Source organism: Eschrichtius robustus, chromosome 20 (assembly GCF_028021215.1).
Source record: "Eschrichtius robustus isolate mEscRob2 chromosome 20, mEscRob2.pri, whole genome shotgun sequence".
Classification (NCBI taxonomy): Eukaryota; Metazoa; Chordata; class Mammalia; order Artiodactyla; family Eschrichtiidae; genus Eschrichtius; species Eschrichtius robustus.
In genome coordinates this window covers 8326071-8346807 of record NC_090843.1, presented here as the reverse complement: position 1 = coordinate 8346807, position 20737 = coordinate 8326071, and positions in this window count along the sequence as shown.

Below are 20737 nucleotides of genomic sequence, written 5' to 3'. Positions count from 1 at the left end.
ACAGGTTCGATCCCTGATAGGGGAAGATCCCGCATGCCGCATGGTGCGGCCAAAAAAAAAAAAAAAGCCAGATACAAAAGGCCACATATTGTATCATTCCGTTTATATGAAATTTATAGACACCAAAAGTAGATTAGTGGTTGCCTAGGGCTGGGGGTTGGGTGGCAGGGAAGAGGATTGACTGCTAATGGGTACAGGGTATTTAGGGGAAGGGATGAAAGCATTCAAAATTGATCATGATGGACTTCCCTGGCGGTCCAGTGGTTAAGACTCTGTGCTTCCAATGCAGGGGGCGCAGGTTCAATCCCTGGTTGGGGAACTAAGATCCCACATGCTGCGTGGTGTGGCCAAAAAAACCCGAAAAACAGAAAAAAAACTGATCATGATGATGTTTGCATAACTCTGCGAATATACTAAAAACCATTGAATCGACTGCTTTAAATAGATGAATGGTATGGTATATGAATTATACCTCAACAAACCCGAAATATATATAGTTCTTGATTCTGATATATACAGTTTTTGCTTTTGTTTGTGTCTGGTGGCATTCCAGTCCAAATGGCAACATGAGCACATATTGTGGATGCCTCATTAATATTTTGATTTTTTTTTTTTTAATCTGTAACCATGAGGGGAAAAAAAGACATGCCTTGGGTGTGTAACAACACAACAAATGTTTACTGTGAGCTTGTGCCTGGCTCTGTGACGAGAACTTGATGTTCTGTGTGATATATAGTCCTTATGAGAAAAGTGGTGTGTGGCAGTTTGGGCCCCCGGGAAACCAACTCCGAAGTGGAGATCTGCACAGAAGAGGCTCGTCAGGGAGTGCTCCTGGGACCAGCACCGTAGGAGGAAGGGAAGGGGCAGGACTGGGTCGAGGGAGAAGGTGGATCCAACACAGTCTCAACAGAGACTGAAGCAGACCCTGTGGGGAGTTTTGAAGATGGGATGGCCCTTCAGAGCCTATGGGGTGTGAGGACCAGGCCTTAATACAACCTTGCCCATCAGCCAGTGGATGCTGGCTGCTCTCCGGGCAAGATGCTGGCTCTTCTCGCCAGTGAGGCACCTCCCCCCCATAGGGGCTGACAGTGGGGGGAACAGCCTTCATTCCTGATGGGGAATCTGGGTGGCACGTCAAAGCATCCATCATGATTATTATCTGAATGTTACAGATACGAGAATTGAAGCCTAGAGAGGCGAAGTAACTAGCCCAATGTGGCAGGTGAGTATGTCGCAGGAGGCATTCAAATCTGAGATTTGGAGGAGGCTGGCTGCGGAGCTGAGGGCTTTTAGCTAAACTGCCTCCGCCCTGAGGAGCTCTGAGAGGCTAGGATGGAGAAGAGAACCACAGCCGTGTACTGCAGAGGACTGCTCCCTCCAGAGGTGCTGCACAGCCAGGAGTGGTGGGTTCCTGGAGCAAGGGCCCCTCTGGGGCCACCAGCAGGGTGGCTTGTTAGAAAACTGCAGGATTCTCCACCCCACGCTCCTCTGACCAGCCCCAAAGCGCCAAGCTCCCCTCCCCAAGAAGACATGCTATAGACCCACCTTCTGCTTTTGACTCCTCCCTCCCACCCACCTGGCAACCCCTCCGCCCATAATGCAAACAGAGACCACATTAAAAATGAACAGGGAGGGCTTCCCTGGTGGCGCAGTGGTTGAGAATCTGCCTGCCAATGCAGGGGACACGGGTTCAAGCCCTGGTCCGGGAAGATCCCACATGCCGCGGAGCAACTAAGCCCGTGAGCCACAATTACTGAGCCTGCGCGTCTGGAGCCTGTGCTCCGCAACAAGAGAGGACGCGACAGTGAGAGGCCCGCGCACCGCGATGAAGAGTGGCCCCCACTCGCCGCAACTGGAGAAAGCCCTCGCACAGAAACGAAGACTCAACACAGCCAAAAATAAATAAATTAATTAGTTTAAAAAAAAAATGAACAGGGAGTCTCATATCAGGGAGATGAGCTGGCGACCGAGTAAACGGGACGCTAGAATGAGACGCCCCTCGCCTCGTTTTCTATAAATAATGTAGATATCAGACACCAAAGATGGGGTCAAGCAAAGGAGATCATCTCTGCGAACGCTGGAATTATTGTTTTTCACTTACACGCGGTATCAGTCAGAGCTCCTCCTAGTAATAGAAACCAATTCCAGCGGATTCAAGAGGAAGAGGAATATATTGAAAAGAAACTGGAGTTTAGATCACCAGGAGGCCTGGAGAACCAGAACTGGTCCCTCGAGGACAGCGATGCTTCTGGCACCCAAACCTTGCAGCTGGCTTCACCGACCCTCTTGGCCAAGGACCCTCTGTTAGCTCCTGCCAGCTGCCCCAGGAACTCTGTTGAGTTCAGACACCTCCTCAAGCACCTTCCACAGTCTCTTCTCTTTGGACTCAGCCCTTAGGGCAATCTGGGAGTGCAGGTCAGCTCTCAACCAGGGGGATGCAGGCGTCTTGGATAAATGCCCCAGGCTGCCATCCTTGGGGCCCTCCTGCATGGTCCCCAGCAGACGTGAGCCTGGTTGCTCACAGAGGAACCAGCTCAACAATGCTCCCTTCACTCTGGCTTTTCCTCCTTCCCTATCTCAGCATCTCACACTCGACTCCTTCACTCCTGCTTCCTGGGGACACTTCCCAAATAAACTCCCTGCACTCAAGTCCCGACTCAGGCTCTGCTCTCTGGGGAGCACAAGCTGAGACACACACACGTACTAAAAGTACCAAAAAAGGCCTGGTTACAACCACATTCATGATAGATAGGGAAGAAGGGAGAAGAATGGAATTAGGAAGGGGGACAAAGGGGATTTTAACTTAAATCACTATAAAGTTTGTTTGTCTGTTTCTATAAAATACATATATCACTGAAGCAAAAATGAAAACATAAGGACATTTTTAAACGTTGGGTATTACCACCTCCCACCCCTTAAGAAGGGCTATTATCCAAAAAATCCCCCATAGAAAAACAGAAAAGAGGGACTTCCCTGGTGTTCCAGTGGTTAAGAATCCGCCTTCCAATGTAGGGGACGTAGGTTCGATCCTTGGACGGGGAATTAAGATCCCACATGCTGCAGGGCAACTAAGCCCGTGCGCTGCAACTACTGAGCCTGTGTGCTGCAACTAGAGAGAAGCCCGAGTGCTGCAACGAAGGGCCTGCGCACCACAATGAAAGATCCTGCACTAAGACCTGATGCAGCCAAAAATAAATAAATAAATATTTAAAAAAGAAAGAAAGAAAGATAAACAGACAAGAACAAGTGTTGGTGAGAATTGGAGAAATTGGAACCCTTGTGCATTCCCTGTGCAGCCTCTGTGGAAAATAGTATGGCAGTTCCAAAAAAATTAAACATAGAATTACCATGTGAGGGGAGTTCCCTGGTGGCCTAATGGTTAGGATTCTGGGCTTTCACTGCCGTGGCCCGGGGTTCATTCCCTGGTCGGGGAACTGAGATCCCACAAGCCATGTGGTATGGTCAAAAAAAAAAAGTTACCATATGATCCAGCAATTCCACCTCTGGGTATATACCCCCAAAAATTGAAAGCAGAGACTCGAACAGATATTAGTACAAGAATGTTCAGAGCAGGATTAGTCACAATAGCCAAAAGGTGGGAACAACCCTAACACCATCTACAGATGAATGGATAAACAAAACATGGCATATTCATACAATGGGATATTATTCAGCTTTCAAAAGGAAGGAAATTTTCAGACATGCTACTACATGGATGAAACTTGAGGACATTATGCTAAGTGAAATAAGCCAGACACAAAAGGATAAAGATTGTATGATTCCACTTATATGAGGTCCCTAGAGCAGTCAACTTCATAGATACAGGAAGTAGAATGGTGGTTGCCAGGGGCTGGGGGAGGGGGGAAGGGGGAGTTAGTGTTTAAAAGGCACAGAGTTTCAGTTTGGGAAGATGCAAAAATTCTGGAGATGGATGGAGAGGACAGTTCCACAACAATGTGAAGATATTTAATGTCACTTAACTTGGTTAACACACTCATTCGTAACACATATTAATATTCTTAAATACTTCTACATAATAATATGCCTAAAATGGTCAATTTTTATGTTATGCATATTCTACCACAATAAAAAAATTACACACAAAAAAATTCTGGGCCAGATGTATCTGGATGTTTTACTCCCTATTTTAAACTGCAAGGAAATCTCTCTTAATAAAAGAGAACATGGAAATTTGAAAAAAATTCATAGAAGCAAATGGCTAATAAATACGTAAAAAGATGCTCAACCTCAGGGTCTCCAGACAAAGGTAAGTGAAAGCAACAACCCTTTGCTTCTTTTAAGCCATCAGAGTGGCAAAATAAAGGTTGATCATGTCACATTTTGCGAAGGTATAAACAAAATAATATTCTTACATTCTACTGGTGGAAACATGAATTGGTCAGGCAATTTGATATAATTTTTTTAAAATTTATTTTATTTAAGTATAGTTGATTTACAGTGTTGCGTTAGTTTCAGGTGTACAGCAAAGTGATTCAGAGATATATATATACTTTTTCATATTGTTTTCCATTATGGTTTATTACAGGATATTGAATATAGTTCCCTGTGCTATATATACAGTAGGACCTTGTTGTTTATCCATTGACTACCTTTGTTTTTAATATAATTTATTTAATTGTAGGTCTGTATGATTTACTGTGTTTTTTTACTTTGGTATAATTTATGAAAATTTAAACAAGATATACTATAAGGCAGTAATCCCACTTCCTGCTATCTATCCTAGAGAGAGATTGAGGAGCACATGGGTATAAGCCCAGGAAGGTTCATGACAGCAATTGTGTGGTCACAGAACATTAGAAACAGGGACTTCCCTGGTGGCACAGTGGTTAAGAATCCGCCTGCCAATGCAGGGGACACGGGTTCGAGCCCTGGTCCGGGAAGATCCCACATGCCGTGGAGCAACTAAGCCCGTGCGCCACAACTACTGAGCCTGTGCTCTAGAGCCCGCGAGCCACAACTACTGAGCCCACGTGCCACGACTACTGAAGCCCACGTGCCTAGAGCCCTTGCTCTGCAACAAGAGAAGCCACTGCAATGAGAAGCCCACGCATCACAACGAAGAGTACCCCCTGCTCGCTGCAACCAGAGAAAGCCCGCGCGCAGCAATGAAGACCCAACGCAGCCAAAAATAAATAAATAAATAAATTTATAAGAAAAGAGAGCCTGGGAGTGTGGGATGTTATGAGGTAAAATTTCTTTTGTTTTTTTGCCCACACCATGCAACTTGCGGGATCTTAGTTCCCCAACCAGGGATCCAACCCGGGCCCCCGGCAGTGGAAGCACGGAGTCCTACCCACTGGACCGCCAGGGAATTCCCTGTTATGAAGAAATTAAAAGGAAAGAAGCCATGTTACGTACCTGCAAGGATAGATCCCTAAGACACATCCTTAAGAAATACAAGCAATTGCAGAACAATTATTTTAATTATTAGGGACTCATTTTATGTAGCAAATTTAATTTGCAGGCATACAAATTATTATAAATGATTTGGTGATTACTGTGGGATTTTTGGCTGTCAACTGGTTCTGTGTGTGGTTCTAATTTGGGTTCAGTGGAAGACTGAGCCCACGGTTATAAAGGGTCTGAACCATGTGTATGGTAATCTAAATACAACCCAACTGCAGGTGAATGGACAGAGGAATAGTAAGACTTGGCACTTCCCAAATTTTTCATTTAGGGTTTTTAATTTTTTCTTTATTTATTGTTTTATGTGAACAAGTTATAGCACTTGGTAATAGATTTCTAGGATTTGATTTAAAGGCTTTTTTTTTTTAAGGCTCTTTATGGAAAATTTCAAACATACGCAAATGTAGAGGAAATCATGTCATAAAACCCTCAGTATAAACAAGGTCCTACTTGTTTAGCACAGGGAACTATATTCAGTATCCTGTAATAAACCATGATGGGAAAGAATATGAAGAAAATGTATATATGTATAACTGAATCACTTTGCTGTACACCAGAAACTAACACAACATTGTAAATCAACTATACTTCAATAAAATAAATTACAAAAACAAAAAACCCTCCGTATTTATCACTCAGTTTCAACAATTACCCACGTTTTGCCAATCTTATTTCACTTCCTCCCCTCACCCCTGGCCAGTCTTTTTCAGCCAAACCCAGACATCATGTCATTTTACCCATAAGTAGGTCAATATGCATCTTTAAAAAGAGCATTTGAAAAAAAAATAATCATGTGCCACTGTCCCCTTAATAAAATTAATAATTCCTCAATATCATCTAATCTCTGATTGTCTGAAGTAGCTGGTTTTTTCAGATCAGAATCCAAACAAGAGCTACACACCACATGTGATTGTGCCTCAAAGTCTCTTTTATTACATAATAGTCTTCCCTCCATTTTTTAAAAAATGACATTGATTTGATAGAGAAACCGGGTCATTCATATGTCTTATAAAATCTTCCACTTTCTGGATTTGGCAGGTGGGGTCCTCATGGTATAGTTTTCCCTAGTCCTTTGTACGCTGTGTTTCCTGTGAACTGGGGGTTAGCTCCAAAGGCTTGATCATATTCATTTGCATTGGTTTTGGCCAGAACTCTTCACAGGTGGTGCCACGTTTATTTTTATTATTATTATTTTATAATTTTATTTATTTATTTTTGGCTGCGTTGGGTCTTCGTTGCTGCATGCGGGCTTTCTCTAGTTGCGGCGAGCAGGGGCTACTCTTTGTTGCAGTGCACGGGCTTCTCATTGCAGTGGCTTCTCTTGTTGCGGAGCACGGGCTCTAGGCACTCGGGCCTCAGTAGTTGTGGCACATGGCCTCAGTAGTTGTGGCTCGTGGGCTCTAGCGCGCAGGCTCAGTAGTTGTGGCGCCCGGGCTTAGTTTCTCCGCGGCATGTGGGATCTTCCCGGACCAGGGATGGAACCCATGTCCCCTGCACTGGCAGGCAGGTGGATTCTTAACCACTGCACCACCAGGGAAGTCCCAGTGCCGCGTTTAGTGGTGCCAGGATTGGCCAGAGGAGTCATGTGGTGTCAGCCTGATCCCTCCAGGATCCCACCTCATGGTTTTAGCATTCATTGATGAGCATTGCCTTAGGGTTTGCTAAGATGGTGGTTTTCTAATTCTATTATTCCTCCTGCACTTATTACTGGAATTCTGTAAAGAACTTTCCTTTACCGGTTCTATGATTTCACTAAAATAGTTTGAATAGGAAAGAAAATTTTTTACATCGACTCCTGTGAGCCTTTTTTCCCTTTGGTAATTTTTTAAATTTTGAAATAATGTTTGACTTACAGAATAGTTACAAGAATAGGACAAAGAACTCTCATAGACCCTTCATCCAGATTCCCCAATTGTTTGCATTTCACCCTTTTTGCTGACTCATTTTCTCTTTCATACATACAACTTTTTAACAATTGGAGAGTGAAGTGCACACATAATGCTCCTTTACCTACAAATACAATAGTGTGTATTTCCTAAGAACAAGGACATACTCTTAAATAATCATGAACAATGGTTGATATCAGAAAACTAACATTGATACAATGCTATTATTTAATCTATGACCTTATTCATGGTTTGCCAGTTGTCCCAACAAATCTTTTATTTAAAAAAAATATTCTATTCCAGGATCAAGTCCAGGATTCAGCATTGCATTTAATCTCTTTTTTCTTTAGTCTCCCCCAGTCTGGAATGGCTTCTAAGTCTCCTGGTCTTTCATAACATTGACATTTTTGAGGAGTACAGACCAGTTATTTAGTAGATTCTGTGAACTTCTAACGCGATTAGTCTTTGATAGCTTCCTTGCTTTCTGGCATAACAAGATGTCCCAAGTTCATCTGTACCTTCCCTATTCCCTATCCTAATGGCCATTTCTCTAAAGATCCCTGGTTTCTTTCAGTGGGAAACGGGACATAGAGATGGGAACTGAATTCTGATGACACTGTTAATGGGGACGCAGCATGAGTGGGGGTAATGGGTAGGTGAGTAGTGCCCGCTGAAGCAGGGCTGGCCCCCCAACTGTGCCCCAGACCCCTCATCTGGGGGAACAGCATTTTCAGGCTGGCCTTTGTGGACCAGTTTTTCTGACTGGGAAAATCAGGGGGAATGTATGGCCCTTCTCCACTGGTGTGGCTTTGGTTATGGTTCACCCAGTATAATCCCTGAGTTGTTTTCCTACTCCTTTTTCATTTTATGACTTGTGAGGTTTATTTGTCTTTTCTTATCTAACATTATTGATTTATTGGAGGTGCAAACGCAGAACTGGGACATCAGGAGGCTGTCAAGGAAGGGTCAGAACACCTGTATAAACATTAGGTGATTAAGCAAAGCAGAACTGCAGCCATAAATACACACAGTGGCACAGAGGAGTCGATTTGCCCCAGGCCGGCCAGCCCGCCTGTGCATCTCTGGAGGCCATTGTTCTTAGCAGAGTCCTTCCCGTTGTGCTTAGACGGGCTCCTGACTCATTGGGAATATGGCTGTTCTACTATCAGCAATCCTGTCTCTCGCTCTTATGAATTATCTAAAAGAACAGACTTCTTAAGTGATATGCAATCTTGGGTCCTGGGTTCCTACCATTCCACTGTCCCAGGGGCCACAGCTCCCAGGGAAACGGGAAGGCTGAAGTAAAAGGACAAGAAGAGGTTGCCTACCCTTGGGATGTTAAGGAGCCTGAACATTTGCCTTATATGTTTTCCACAATGAAGGGTAGCAGAAAATGCTCCAGGGTTGTCTCAGGACAGAACTGCAAGTGTCAGAGAGAAGGGAGATTGGGGGCATCAGAGGAGCAGGGGGTGGGGGTGGGCTGGGGGGAGGCTGGGGGGCAGAAACAGTGGTCCAGACAAGAATCTAAGTGCAGCCAATTTCACTGAGCCTCAACTCAGTTCTCTGTTTTCTAAGCACCACTTCCCACCATTCTAGGCTAACTGCCTTTCCTGTCCCTTGCAATGTCTCAGGCAGGTTCAGACACTGTAGGCTGTTAAGACTCAGGCCAGCTCTGTCTCAAACTTCACTTGCACATGTGACTCAGAGCTTCATCAGCTCCCCTCCCCGAACAAGCTGGGGCACTGACCCTGGTTGCTGGGAGAATGCGGGAGACTGCGGGTGGGTGTGGTGTGGTTCTGTGATACCTCCCACTCCCTCTCTTTTCAAGGCCTAACTTCCTAGCTTCCCTGGTGTGGAGAGCAACAAATGGAAATGGAAACCGCTGGGGTGGGAATTAAGGGGGAATTAAGGGGGAACAGATCCCTTAATTTAACCTGCTGTGTGTCCAAGACAGGGAGGGCCCCAGGTCTGGCCGGGTTTAGTTCTATCTACTACTACTCGTCTCTGATGATAGGGTGGACCCTGCATAGGTGCAAAGATTACCTAAGACATGTAATAAGTGTTATTGATCAAATCTTGGTAGGGTACATGTGAGTGCAAAGGACAGAAAGGTCAATTCTAATTGGGGTGTAGAGGGACTTAACCTGCTTTAGTTTCATAAACAACCCAAGAACCAGTGGATTCCAGAAGCTTTAGGGGCCCTATCTGATACAAGAGCTTCATCTAGTACATGAATGATGATACAGGACAAGACTGTTTCAGACACAGTACAGCTCCATGAATGACTTATTCATGAAGATGAGTCCTACTTGGTTTCTCCTGCCTTTAGTGGTTTCTGAACTTGTATGCTGGTGAAAGTTCTGGGGGATGAACAGAGCTGACATGGAACATTCCTCTTCTACACTTAAAAGTAGTGAGCCACTCAACTGCCAAGACATGGAAACAACCTCAATGTCCATCGACAGGTGAATGGATAAAGAAGATGTGGTGTATATATACACAATGGAATACTACACAGCAATAAAAAAGAATGAAATAGTGCCATTTGCAGCAACATGGATGGACTTAGAGATTATCATACTAAGTGAAGTAAGTCAGAAATGAAAAACAAATACCATACATCACTTATATGTGGAATCTAAAAAAAAGACACAAATGAACCTATCTACAAAACAGAAACAGACTCACAGACAGAGAGAACAGACTTGTGGTTGCCAGCGAGGTCGTGGGGGTGGAGGAGGGATGGATTGGGAGTTTGGGGTTAGCAGATGCAAAGTATTACACTGTATATAGGATGGATAAACAACAAGGTCCTACTGTATAGCACAGGGAGCTATATTCAATATCCTGTGATAAACCATAATGGAAAAGAATATAAAAAAGAATGTGTGTGTATATATATATATATATATATATATATATATATAACTGAATCACTTTGCCGTAGAGCAGAAACTAACACAACATTGTAAATCAACTATACGTTAATAAAAAAAAAGAGACAGAGAGAAAGACAGGGCACCCACGATTGAGAGATTCGGAGATTATGGGAATAAAAAGTGAATTGGAAAAAAGAAAAAGCAGTGAGCCGCTGAACATCACGGATACTTGCAGAGCTAGCTGGGACCTCAGAAGGCATCTGGTCAACCAGTTCATGTTCCAGATGATGACGTTAAGGTTCAGCCAAGCCCTGGGGCCAGCCAGTGCGGTGGTGCAGGTGCCCAGGCTCCCTGGGTTCAAATCCTGGCTGTGCTACTTCCTAGCTGAATGATCTTGGGCAAATTACTGTGTACCTCATTTTCTTTATCTGTAAATGGGGGCTTTAACTACCAACTTCACGGGTTTGTGTGAAAGGAAGATCAAAGCAGAGTTGGTATTGCCAAGAGCACTAAAATGGAGGCCACTCAAGAAGTGTGACTTATGCACATCTCAGCCCGGATGGAATCTGAACTTGGATCACTTCTTGTCTTAACATAGGCATCCAGATATCTGCCCAATATTCCAGAAACTCAAGATACTTACTGGATCCTTACTTGAAAATAAGTCCATTGGAAAAAAAATTTATATGAAAATGAATTAGTATCTGAAGGGTGACATCAGTAATTAAGCTTGAGAAATTAACTAGATATTGTTCATATATTTGACAAATGAACAGCAGGATTTTGAATTATAAAAGAAAATAAATCTGCGCTGAGGTTGAAAAGTATACTGCTGATGTTTGGGGATTTTTTTTTTTTAATAAATTTATTTATTCATTTATTTTTGGCTGCGTTGGGTCTTCATTGTTGGGTCTTCATTGCTGCACGCGAGTAGGTAGCCCCTGCTCTCCGCAACTAGAGAAAAGCTCACGTGCAGCAACGAAGACCCAATGAAGCCAAAAATAAATAAATAAATAAATAAATTTATTTTAAAAAAAAAAAGACAGTGGGTTCAAGTCCCTATCTGAGTTGTGCGGTTTCATAACCATTAACGAGTGATTTGTCCAAAGTTATACAGCTACATAGTGGCAGGGTGTGATGAGGGAGAAGGGAAGGGGGATGAACTGCACCACAGAAGGAGCCTGCTTCCTGTTGAAACCGCTGATGCCCTGTTAGAGCCATGAGATGCAGAAAAACAGCTTTCCCAACCTGAGAAGGGGGAGGACAGCCCAAGAATCAAAGGATTTTCATTTCCAAAGACACCTGAAGGTCATTCTTATCGTATGACTCGGCCAACAGTTGCCTTTATTGGTGGCAACTGTGCAATTAGGTGATAAAGGTCTCCATTGTAAAGCACCCACATACGATGTGTAATTAAATGTGCATTTCTGAGAACCAAAGCCAGGCTAAAACTTAAAAACAAAACACAATAAATCTTCCTTTAGATGCAGAGAAAAGATTCCATTAACGTCTTGTTTCTGAACAGCCTGCTGTTCAGAGATAGGGGCAGTGCTCTAAAATAAACACCAACCCTCCTACCAAATGGCCAAAAACAAGCAAGAGCAAATGACACACCCAAGTGGAGCTTGAATTCCGGGAACAGGTGGATCTCAACTGGTAAGAATGAGCTCCTGGCCTGGAAGGAAGTACTGTCAATTTTAATTCTATGTGTGAGTCAATGCCACAAGCATGAAAGAAACTGTATGTAATTAGTTTGCTTCTTTGCAGAGAGCTGTTTAAATGGACTATTCTACTGGGAAGCGGTTATGTAAAGGACGATGCAGCACAAAGGACCCAGGTGGGAAACTGGAAAGAAACCCTCTGATCTGGGTAGTGTCCTCTCTACCCGTTTGCCTGCTTTGTCAGGCGCTGGGCACAGAGCCTTGCCCCCTGGTCGCCAACAGCAGGTGTTACAGTCTGACTTGGCTTGACTTTGCTGCACAACAGTCCTATTAGCATTTCCTTATTCTGCCGGCCCTGAGCTTGTCATTTTTTTGACATCGAAAAAATAGCTCCTCAGAATTTGTTTCCCAAAGCTTTACTTCACTTCCACCTTTTTTTTTTTTTTTTTTGGTCGCGCCACTCATCTTGCGGGATCTTAGTTCCCTGACCGGGGATTGAACCCAGGCCCCTCAGCATTGAAAGCGCAGAGTCTTAACCACTGGACCACCAGGGAACTCTCCACTTCCACCTTTTACGAGAAGTTTGAGATGTGTGACAGAGGTTGTCCTGGAGAAAAAATCGGAACCGTGGAAGAAGTATGGATGTGTTCTCTAATGACCACGTGACACTCATCGTACAGCAGTTGGGGGCTCCAGCCAAACAAGGAAAAGAAACACACATGCTTATCACCACAAGTGCTGTGTTTAGCAGACCCTCGGGTTATATGGCACAAACCATGAAGGAAATCAGCACCATCCTCAACTTCCTGGAGCCCCCATCATCCCCCACTGGCCAAACCTGGGGGCTGAGTCTCCACCCAGCAACCCCACTGCACCTTTAGAACTCTCTCCAGCTCAAGCCCTCCTGTGGCTTCTCATCACAATTAGAATAAACCACATACTCTGGTTTTCTAGGGTAAGGGCAAATACAAGGAAAGAATAAGAGGCTTAATTCTCCTGTTGAAAGTAAGGGAAGAGATGTCCTTCCCCCTTCCTTTTCTTAGAGCATTTGCTTTAGAAAACCTGTACGCTCTTTCCCTGTCTCTTTGAAATGTATGTGAATCTGTTTAAAGCTAAAGAATCCTCTCGCCAGATCTGGGAATGTCTTTCTCAAGGACTTGGGAAGGCTCCCTTTGAAATGTCACCATCAAGGATGAGAGCACCCCACCTCCCAGCTTCTCCGGGAGCTCAGGAGCCTACGCCTATTTCCCTTTGGCTAAAGCCAATTAGTGAACACAGATGGCCTCCCCAACCCCCAAGGGAAGTTAGGATGAGTGCTGTGACACAGGATGCTGCTTAGCCCTCTTACCTGAGGACCAGTCACTGTTTCTCTCACGAACGTGTTTGCAATAAGCTGTATCTGCTTGGCTCTAGAAAAGGGCGGGATGTCTTCCTGTCTTTGCCACCTCTTAGTGGATTGCTTATGATGCACATCAAATTCTGGTTTAATGCTTATTCAACAATGAAATTGTTTTCGTTCTCTTCTGCCTTTGTGGAGAGACTTTCTGGGTCGGGAGGAGATTTTGTTTTTAGCTACCCTTCCCCCTCCTTCCCTTTGTACTCAGCTCCAGCCACCCTGGCCTTTGTATGCATCTTAAAAGCGCTGAGTGTGCTTCTGACTCAGGCCCTACATTTTTTTGTTCTTCTGGCTCAGCCCAGTTTCTGCCCATAGATTTCTCGTGACTTGCTTACTTCTTTTACCTGGTCATTCCTCAGAGAGCCCGTCCCTGATCACAGCTCTCAGCGCCCTCCATTTTCCTCACAGCACTGATCACTATCTGTTCATTGACTCTAGTCTCTGCTGTAGGAGGTTAACCTGCGTGAGGTCAGGACTTGGTCTGTTTTGCCCATCACTGTACCTGCCGCATCGAAGGTGCTTTTGATGTAGAGGAAATACAGTTAAAAATAAGTCTCCTGGGAATTCCCTGGCGGTCCAGTGGTTAAGACTCTGTGCTCCCAATGCAGGGGGCCCGGGTTCGATCCCTGGTCAGGGAACTAAGATCCTACAAGCCACACGGTACGGCCAAAAAAAAAAAGTCTCCTGCCAACCCTGAAAACCTCTCCACAAGGCACCTTCAACACAATTTTTTTTTTTTTTAATTTTATTTATTTATTTATTTATTTTATTTATGGCTGTGTTGGGTCTTCGTTTCTGTGCGAGGGCTTTCTCCAGTTGTGGCGAGCGGGGGCCACTCTTCATCGCGGTGCGCGGGCCTCTCACTATCGCGGCCTCTCTTGTTGCGGAGCACAGGCTCCAGACGCGCAGGCTCAGTAATTGTGGCTCATGGGCCCAGTTGCTCCGCGGCATGTGGGATCTTCCCAGACCAGGGCTCGAACCCGTGTCCCCTGCATTGGCAGGCAGATTCTCAACCACTGCGCCACCAGGGAAGCCCAACACAACAATTTTTAACATTGCAGGTGTCCTGCAATTTGGCCATTAATTTTCAACCCTTCCTCTCTGGGTACTGGTGGAAATCTGGGCTAGATGTGGCCAGGGTAGAGTTTTTCTGCTTGAGTCTCCTCCTCAGCCTTCCTGGTGCTGCCTTTTGTGGGTCTGTGGCCCATGTTATTCTGTGGGTCTCGCTGGCCATGATGGGAACAAGGCATGGGGAACCTTTCTGCACTCATGCTGGTTAGACCCCCCTCCTGTGTGCCTCCAGTGGACTCCCGTGTCTTCTGTCACACGGTCACACACCAGTTTACAGTTCCCACCCCAGGAGTCCAGCATATAGTAATTTCTCAATAAATGTAAAGTAAATGAATTCACCAGCAAAAACTTTTGATCTTGTGTCATGTTGCTTTTAGACGGCACTTGTTACCATGACGGTGGGCCAAGGTGTACATCTACCTTTCCCTCAGACAGTAATTCCTCCAAAAGGAGAGGCAGTGGGATGGTAGATGACCTCCCAGGCCCTGAGGAACGGTAAGCTGTGATCTTAGAAAATGAGCTAGGGTTCTATTGTTGATATTGGAGACTCAAGAGAATAAGAAATACTGTAGTTGTGTCCAGAGACCGAAGAAGTGTCATCATACAAGTCTATCAGGGTCTGCCTGGCCCTTCCAGAAGACAAGAGGGCTCGCAACAGGCCATCTGATCCAGATTCAGTGTCCAAGATGAGCACACCTGCTGAGTGTGACCAACCGGGAAACAGAACATTCTGTGTGGGAGAAAGGCTAGAAAGCCAACTTAATATTGAATCCTTGCCTAGGGAACCCTTAGTCATCGACTCCTTCATTAAGCAACAAAGATCCCTGAATTAAAGTTCTATTTTTTTCCTTTTTTACCAAACGATATTATTTTTGCCTTTGTGTTCCTGTGAGAAACCTCTAAAAAATGGATATGTCAGTTGAGCCTGTTACAAAGAAAAACCAGAGGCATTCTAGCTAGAAAAAAAGGAAAGTTTGGCCAAAAGACAGTATAGAATAATATCACCTTGAGACACAGACAAGAGCCCCTTCCCTGGACCCTGCACTTTAGAAGGCCCCATATCACCAACATACAAGTACAAACTTAAAGACCAATGAGCACCTATGTCACGTGGATCTGGTGCTCATAGCTGCCACAGCACGATCACAACCCATAACCATCAACATACACTCTTTTTTTTTTGAAACAATGAGTGTATTTTTTATTTTACGTATTTATTTATTTATTTTTGGCAGCGTCGGGTAGTAGTTGCGGCACATGGGATCCTTCACTGCAGCACACGGGCTTCTCTCTCTAGTTGTGGCATGCGGGCTCTCTAGCTGTAGCTTACGTGCTCAGTAGTTGCGGTGCGTGGGCTTAGTTGTCCTGCGGCATGTGGGATCTTAGTTCCCTGACCAGGGATCGAACCCGCATCCCCTGCATTGGAAGGCGAATTTTTAACCCCTGGACCACCAGGGAAGTCCCCAACATACACTTTTATGACTAACACTGGTCAGGCCCCAGAGAGGCTTCCCTACATCCTTTGCCCTATGTCTTCAAAATCCAAGGCGACAGTGCCTGGATGCTGTGAAGGTCTGTGGGTTCTTCAGATATAAGCACATTTGGGGGAAACAATTAAAAGGGATGGTAGCTCCATGACAGTAGTAGAAACCAGCACAGTAGCAGACCAGCCAGAAGTGTAACAGAGAGAACCAGGGAAAGAGACAGCCAAGAAGAGTCTTCCCAGGATCCCACTCATCCCTGGGGCGTCCGGAAGGTGGGTGCATGTGCTAGGCTGCACCCATGCAGAAGCAGTCAGAGCAGGATACAGAGCAGATTTGAGAGCATTCTCCACACCACACAGATCCATCAGCAAGGAGCAGGAGCCCTACCGGCTCAAGGGACTGAAGCACAAATTCTGACCAAATGCTGGCTGAACAATAAGCTGCTGTGCCCAGGGTGACTCCTGAGACTCATACCCAAATAAACTCACACTCATCCTTGGTGGTCTGGAAGACTGTGCAAATGCCCAAGGCTGCACCCCCTCAGAAGGGATGAACATGGGGCAAAACTGTGAACTCCCAAACTGTGAAAGCTCTCTCCTAGCTACACACCTACATCCAATAGTTGAGAAATAAAAATATAACTGGTTAAGGGGGCTTAAGCACAACTTTTGACCGGTAAGTGGCTTATGCTGACCTGGGGTGATCTGTAGGAAATCAGGTTAAAAGATTTTTTTTTTTAATTTTTTAAGAAAAAGAAAAATCTGAGCAGAGACATCAGAAGATGCACACTCTACACACAAACCAGGAAGTTGACTTCACAGAATTAGTTAAGAATTCAACAAATAAACCAGTGTCCAAACAAACAACAGTTACAACAATAAGGCTCAGAGCAGGAGGAGATTCAGTATATAGTGCTGCTACAATATATCATCTAAAATGTCCAATTTGCAACAACAGGAAAAAAAACTTTAAGACATACAAAGAATCAGGAATGTGTGATTCACACACATGGAAAAAAATGAGGCAATATAAACTGCTTTTGAAGGGGTCCAAAAGTTGAACACATTTGAGAAAGACTTCAAAGCAGCTATTATAAGTATGTGTTAAAAACCAAAGGAAACTATGTTTAAGAAGTAAAGGAGGTATGATAATGAGGACTCATGAAGTACAGAATGTTAATAAAGAGATGGAAATTGTTTTTAAAAAATGAAAATTCTGGAGTTGAGAAGTATAATAATCAAAACAGAAAATTCACTGGAGGGGCTCAATAATAGACTTGAGTTGGCAAAAGAAATCAGTCAACATGAAGATAGATCAATAGAGATTATGCAATCTGAAGAACACTAAGAACACATAATGAGAAGAAATGAACAGAGCCTCAGAGAAATGTGGAACACCACTTAAGCACACCAACATGTGCATGACGGGAAGGAGCAGAGACAAAAAAATATTCAAAGAAATAACACTTGAAAACTTCCCAGATTTGATGAAAAAACACCAATCCACACATCCAAAAAGCTCAAAAAAGTCCACATAGAATAAATGCAAAAGATCCACACCCAGACTCATCATAGTCAAAATGTTAAAAGCCAAAGATAGAGAAAATCTTGAAAACATCAAGATAAAAACAATCTGATATGTGTTAACAATAAGATTAACACCTGACTTCTCTTCAAAAACAATGGAGGGGACTTCCCTGGTGGTGCAGTGGTTAAGAATCCGCCTGCCAATGCAGGGGACACAGGTTCGGGCCCTGGTCAGGAAGATTCCACATGACGCAGCACAGCTAAGCCCGTGTGCCACAACTACTGAGCCTGCGCTCTAGAGCCCACAAGCCACAATTACTGAGCCTGCATGCCACAACTACTGAAGCCCACGCACCTAGAGCCTGTGCTCCACAACAAGAGAAGCCACCTCAATGAGAAGCCTGCGCACCACAACAAAGAGTAGCCCCGGCTCACCGCAACTAAAGAAAGCCTGCGTGCAGCAACGAAGACACAACGCAGCCAAGAATAAATCAATAAATAAATAAATTTATTTTAAAAAAAATAAAAAACAATGGAGGCTCGAAGGCAGTGGGGCAACATACACAAAGTACTAAAATAAATGATACCCAAACAAATGACACCCCAAAATCCTATACCAGGCCAAGCTATCATTCAAAAATGAAGGTAAAATTATAAATTAAACAAAAACTGATAGAATTTTTTGCTAGCAGACTTTCCTTATAGGAAATACCAAAAGAAGTTATACAAGCAGAAAGGAAATGACCCAGACAGTGATTTGAATCCACATGAAAAAACCAAGAACTCCAATAAAGGTAATTATGTAGGCAATAATAAATGAAAGTATACTTACATATTTATTTTTATTCCCTCTCTTAACTGATTTAAAAAGTAATTGCATAAAACAGTATCTATAAACTTGTACTGTTGGGCCTAAAACATATGGAAATGTTAATATACTTGGCAGCAATACAAAGGAAGGTGATGAGAATGAGGTTATACTGGAAAAAAGGAAATGACACCACATGGTAATGCAAATCTACAGGAAGAAATAAAGAAAACCAGAAATGATAAATAAGAAGATTAATTTTTTTAACTCCATAAACATATTTGAGGTCTCATTTTCCCCTTTACTTCTTTAAAATACACAAGATTATACAAATAATAATAATAACAACATATTGTTGAGTTTGTAACATATATAGACATAAATGTATAACAAGAATATTGCAAAAAGAGGGAAGAAAGGGAACTATGTAGGAATAAAGTTTCTATTTCTTACTGGAATTAAGTTAGTGTATATCTCAAGAAGTAGATTCTGGGGAGTTCCCTGGTGGCCTAGTGTTTAGGATTCCGGACTTTCACTGCTGTGGCCCAGGTTCAATCCCTGGTCAGGGAACTGAGATCCAATGGCGCAGTGTGACGGAAAAAAAAAAGTAGATTCTGATAAGTTAAGATGTATATTGTAAGCCCTAGAGCAATTTTAACTCCTATAGCAACTATAGTCCTATTTTCCTATAGGAAAAGAATAAATAAATAATTTAAAAGCATGAAAGGAGAAACAGAGGAAAGGAATTATGAGACATATAAACATCAAAAAGCAAAATGGCAGATATAAATCCACTGTATCAATGCTATCATTAAATGTGAATGGTTTAAACAATCCAATCAAGTCAGAGATTATCAGACTGCATAAAAAATATATATATATACAACTATATGCTGTCTACAAGAGACACACATTAGATTCAAAGATACAAATTGGTTGAAAGTAAAAGGATGAAAAAATTATAACAAGCACATAGCAACAATAAGACAGCTGGAGACAAACTCGGTTTTAAGATAAAAACTGTACCTAGAGATAAAGAAGGACATTTTATAATGATAAAGGGATTAGTCTATCTAGAAGATGTAATGATTATAAACACATGTAAACCTAACAATAGACCTCCAAAATATATGAGACAGAATCTGATAGAATTGAAGGGAGAAGTGGACAAATCAACAATAGTAATTAGGAACGTCAATATCCCACTTTCAATGATGGATAGAACTATAAGGCAGAAAAATCAACAAGGATGGAGAAAGTTATAAACCAACTCAACCTAACAGACATCTAGAGAACACCCAACAACAGGAGAATACACATTCTTCTTACGTGCACATGGGATATTGTTTGGAACAGACCAAACCAAATGCTAAGCCAAAATCCATAATATATTTAAAAGGATTGAAATCAACCAACTATGGTCTTCAAGCACAAGGAATTAAATTAAAAATTAACAATAGAAAGAAATTTGGGGGACTTCCTTGGTGGCGCACTGGTTAAGAATCCGCCTGCCAATGCAGGGGACACAGGTTTGAGCCCTGGTCTGGGAAGATCCCACATGCCGCGGAGCAGCTCAGCCGTGTGCCACAACTACTGAGCCTGCACCCTAGAGCCTGCAAGCCACAACTACTGAGCCCGCGTGCCACAACTACTGAAGCGCGCACACCTAAAGCCCGTGCTCCACAACAAGAGAAGCCACCGCAATAAGTCCGTGCACCGCAACGAAGGGTAGCCCCCGCTCGCCGCAACTAGAGAAAGCCCGCGCACAGTAACAAAGACCCCACGCAGCCAAAAATAAACTTATTAAAAAACAACAACATTCTAGTGCTTGTGGATGGGTATGCTGTGGGGTTTTTTTTTTATATAAATTAATTTAATTATTTATTTTTGGCTGCGTTGTGTCTTTGTTACTGTGCGCAGGCTTTCTCTAGTTGCGGCGAGCGGGGGCTACCCTTCGTTGCGGTGCACGGGCTTCTCATTGCGGTGGCTTCTCTTGTTGCAGAGCACGTGGGATCTTCCCAGACCAGAGATGGAACCTGTGTCCCCTGCACTGGCAGGCAGATTCTTAACCACCGCGCCACCAGGGAAGTCTCTGCTCACTCTCTTTTGAAAACTATTGTGCTTCGTGGAAAAATGTGCCTTATCTAGAGGACATCCCTCCAGGTTAGCTGACTTTAGCATTCTGTCATCTTTTTTTTTTTTTTAAGTCTTTATTGAATTTGTTACAATATTGCTTCTGTTTTGTTTTGGCCACAAGGCATGTGGGATCTTAGCTCCCTGACCAGGGATCGAACCCGCATCCCCTGCCCTGGAAGGCAAAGTCTTAACCACTGGATCGCCAGGGAAGTCCCTAGCTTTCCATCATCTGTGAGCAACCTTACAACTCTGTACATTGTAGGTTGCTTATAAGCATGCAAATTATGCCCTGGCTGTGATTTCCCTCCCCGCTGTGGAAAAACCAGTTTTGCTCCCATCTAATTCATTTTCACAGTCCTTGCTCTATATTAGTGTGTGCTTCTGCACTTCTGTTTTGAATCAGTTATAACATCTGCCTGGTTCTCTCATGAGTGGAATAAAATCTGTAACACATTTTCATGTT